This window comes from Lynx rufus, unplaced genomic scaffold, assembly GCF_022079265.1.
Source record: "Lynx rufus isolate CCGP_SWC_20201006 ecotype Redwood Valley unplaced genomic scaffold, mLynRuf1.p SCAF_4, whole genome shotgun sequence".
Classification (NCBI taxonomy): Eukaryota; Metazoa; Chordata; class Mammalia; order Carnivora; family Felidae; genus Lynx; species Lynx rufus.
Window position 1 is genome coordinate 108,724,602 of NW_025814856.1, and position 4,877 is coordinate 108,729,478.

Below are 4,877 nucleotides of genomic sequence, written 5' to 3' on the forward strand. Positions count from 1 at the left end.
CCCTGCAAAACAGCAACAGGTATCTCACCCTATGCCTTATGCTTATGACCCATCCGATTTTTCAAGTTTTGTTACATTTCCATGAATTGGTCTTACAGTAGAATCACAATACCATTGTTTCTGTAGGAAATAGTTCTAGCCCAATGAATCACTGAATCTGTTACAAGTCCCTCTGAGAATTAAGGTCCAAAAGCAAAGGAAAGTTACGACAAACCAGGTCCATTCATAAGGCAGAATTTCCCAGGCTGCTGTGCTTATAAAGCTCCAGCATAAAATTGATTTGCTTTTATTTGTTTCCTGTGTCTGAATTAAATTTTAATCTCCTTCCTGGAGGGAAATAAATTGTATAATATATCTCAGCATTTAGAATGGTGCTCTAATCAATGTGGACTCTGAAGAAACACTACAGATAAAAGTCAAGAATATAAGTAAATAGGCATTTTTTTTTTTTGGCCCTGACAATAAGTACAAAATGCTGACCAAAGGCAAGTATTCAGAATTGCATGTTGCTTTTTTTTTTTTGTCAAAACTATATTCTCTTAATAACTTCTATTTGCATGTCTTATCTCTATTATTAGACAGTTTCTTGACTATATTTTCTCTGTTGGTCTGATTCCCAATGGCACCTGTGTATTTCTATGAAAGTAGTTTTCCCTCAAAAATAACTTTTTGTACTTAATGAAATAATAAAAATCTTGAGATAGATTTTTAAAATATATTTCTGGTTATTTTTTGTGGGAGCTAGGAAATGGGATAAACTAAGATATCAAAGTTTGAAGACTTTGGCTGAAATAAACTTTTCAAAATATCTAAAGGTTGAACTCTGGAAAAAAATGTTTAAGGTCTAAAGAAGGACTAGGAGAAACATTTGAGATTGATTGCTTTGTTTTCCATTCTTCTGTGGAGATTCTACTTCTTCTGTTTCTTCTCACTACACGCTCCCAGGGCACGTTTCCAGTATTTGAAAAGAACAGAGGTTTAGTGCATTCTCCCTATGCTCATCTGCAGCTAGAATGCAGGTTAAAAAAAAAAAAAAATCCCGTCTCTGCTTTTCCTGGGGAAAACAGGAACCAGACAGGAAGCAAAAGAGCTGTAAAGGAGTAAGCACAATACATATAAAAATGGTCCCGGACACCAATCTGAGAGCTGTCACTTTCCATCTGTCCTAACAGGTATAGAATATTGACATGCTACACAAGGGGGCAGGGCAGGGCAGTGCTTTTAGAGATTTTTCCGTTACCTCAACTGTAAGTTTTTCGTGGTACAGTTACATTACTTTGTTAATTTGTGGCTTCTCAGAAAAAAAAAAAAACTGCAAAGTACACTATAAATCAGATTTACTGCATAGAATTTTCAGAATACATAAAAAATAAAGCAATACAGGAAAGGAGACTATGTGTCTAAGTGTCATTTAATTGGTTATTCTGGTGGGATGATGCAGAGAACTTTGGAGCTCTAAGAAGCTTAGCTGTTGATGGCTTGCTAGAGCATGTCCATTAAAAACAGCCCCAATGCATCAGTTCTTGAGGCCAGCTTTCCTCCTAGAATGTGGTTACCATCTCATAAGGGTGGTAAAAGTATTGAAAAAAGTATTATGTACTTTAAGATACATTCTTTGATTTTTTTAATGTTTTTTTAACATTTATTTATTATTGAGAGACAAAGAGAGACACAGCATGAGCAGGGGAGGGGCCGAGAGACAGGGAGACACAGAATCTGAAGCAGGCTCCAGGCTCCAAGCTACCCTTACAGAGCCCGACGCGGGGATCGAACTCACAAACCGCAAGATCATGACCTGAGCTGAAGTCGGACGCTTAACCAAGGGAGCCACCTAGGCGACCCATATTCTTTGATTTTTAGAGTAATAAATGCTGATTGACTATTTTCAACATCACAACATACTTCCCATTAATCTAGCATGTTTAAATCAAGAACATTTTTCATAGAAACCTGAAACGATAGAGACAGAGGACAGTTGGATGTTTTCCTGATTCCCGGGGAAATGACAATAAAACTTTTCTAATATTTGAACTAAGCAAACATTGATCCCTGACTTCCTCTGCACCACTACTTCCCAAGATGTTCCTGAATGGAAGATTAAAGTGTAAACGAAGTCAGTAAAGTAAAAAAGTGTAGCACAAGTTGACAGTTGTATGTTAAATGCAATTTCTGTTTATTTCATAAAGGTTGTGAATTACAAGAGTAATTTTGCCTTCAAAAATTTTAAATTTTAAAATCCCAACTGATAGAACAAAATGGAATGTCTTTTACTTTTCTCAAAGAGAAAAAGCTTTTATTACCTGTAGAAGACAATCTTTGACGTAGCCCCCAACTTCACAGTGACTGTCTTCCTGACATCTACATTCCCCAAAACAACGATCTCATGAGGAAGGGTCCATGGAAGCTGTTCATGCATGGGACTGCACTCTCTGTGCCACAGTTGCTTATGATAGACATTTGATTCAATTTTGACCAAATTCCCTCCAGTAAAATGGAAAGTGAGATCAGCAGATATTTTGCACCAGGTGTCTGTAGGTAGTTGGTACTGAGGAGATAAGAGTTCCATAGCTGGGGAGCTTGTGTATAGAGATGCAAGGAAAGCTGAACTAGAGATATAACATTGTAACAAATGTAAAGGAATAGCTGTAATAAGATCTATTGTCCCAAAGGAAAAGAGAGCGAGAACGAGAGCGAGAGCGAGAGAGAGAGAGACAAAAGAATGATGACCAGGATTCTCTAGTTCCCTCACTTGCATTATAAATCTCCAGTGTCCCTTTTTTATTTAATGTTTATTTATTTTTGAGAAAGAGAGAGTGCAAGTGGAGGAGGGGAAGAGAGGGAGGGTGAGGGGGCACAGAGGATCTGCAGCAGGCTCCAATGCTATCAGCACAGAACCTGACACAGGGCTCGAGCCTACAAACCATGAGATCGTGACTTGAGCTGAAATCAAGAGTCTGACACTTAACTGATTAAGCCACCCAGGCACCCCTCCAGTGTATTTTTTTATTCTTAGCTTTCATAAGATACTTTTGTACCCTCAAAATAGATCTCTCACTTTTTCCATAAGCTTGTTCTAAGCATCTTCTACAATATAAAGCCAAAATATCTCTAAGACATTATCCCATCATTATCAATTGCCAGTGCTGCCCCCAAAGAAGTTACCTAAATTTCTTAAACATTTTAATACCCATTTCATAGCAAATGTTCTATTTTATTTCTATTTAATGATTCTAATATACCAAATTGAGAGGCATTTACAAGTGTGAATAACAGACTACATGTTCACAGGTATGATGGTGATTTTCTGATCATGCTGCCTGCTCACATTTCCAAAGCAATCAATCAAATAATAAATTAATAATGAAAAGTTAATTCAGTACAAAGTGTTTTTTTTTTTTAATATTGGACTTGGTGCTGTGGGATATACAAAAATAAAATAATGCAATTCATGAAAGAACGTATCATTGGGGTGCCTGGGTGACTCAGTCGGTTAAGCATCCAACTTTAGCTCAGGTCATGATCTCATGGTTCGTGAATTCGAGCCCCACATTAGGCTCTGTACTGACAGCACAGAGACTGCTTCAGATTCCCTGTCTCCATCTCTCTTTGCCCCTTTTCAGCTTGTGTGTTCCCTCTCTCTCAAAATAACAAAAAGATAAAAATAAAAAAAAAAGAGCACATCATTTTCAATAACAGATTATTTCTGAGATGTGAAAAGTGGTGATCTATTCAAATTTTTTTAAATGTTCAGAAGGGGATAAGTTTAAATATACAAATGGTTTCATCTAATTTTCTGAAGGCATCACATCATAATGTAATCATCCTTCTAGTATTCTGACTTGGAAGTAATTCCAAAGGGTTTGAATGGACTTTCAAAGTTATTTCTCCTTATATAAGGCAGGGTAATTGCTTGTTGTGTCAGTCAGTATTTTTAGTTGTAAGTAACAGAAATCAGCTCTGGCCAAATTAAACAGAAAATTATTTTATCACAGAATATTGAGTGATACAAAGCATCATGAGAAGGGATGAAGAACTAAGGTCAGAAAGATAGCAATGAATAATGCTCAGAACTATGCTGGAGAACTGATCTAGTGAGGACACTGCCTGCCCCCACAGGGACGACAAGCTTTACCCCCACAGCTGAAAATGGCTGCCATAGATGTTTTACATGGTTGTCAATACAACCATGTCAATACAGTCAGCACTCTATCTCAGGAAATGCTTCCCTGCACCCACCACTCTTTCTTTTTTTAATTTTTTTAAATGTTTATTTATTTTTGACAGAGAGAGAGACAGACAGACAGAGAGACAGAGCATGAGCGGGGGAGGGTCAGAGAGAGAGGGAGACACAGAATCCGAAGCAGACCCACCACTCTTTCAGAGAGAATTCCATAGCTCTTGTTTCTTTGCATCAGTAGTACCCAAATTATAGTTTGGCAGAGCATAGCACCTATAGCTGTGCCCTACGTGCAAGGGAGGCTGGGAAATAACGTATATGGCGCTTTCAGCTTCACAGGGAGAGGTAGGCAGTCACAGGATTTAAGAAGTTGAGAATGCTCTTAACATGGCAAGGTGGTCCCTATCCTGACCAGTCAAAAAGTGTAAGAACGGTCTAGGATATCAGTGGGCCAAGGGCTAGTACAATTAACATCAGTTATTTTCCTCTTTTTTTTTTTTTTTTTTTTTTTTTATGCTTGTTAGTACTTTTTCTCCTTCCAAGTTGTTTTCTGCAGCATTGGTTTAGGGCAAGTGTAGCCAGAAAAGTTCTTATCCCAATATAAGGTCATAATTGAATGTATTTTTATGTTTCCTATGTTTTACTGCTTTTCAGCAGAACAAAAATATGAGTAGATGAAGTAAAATTCATATATAGGAAA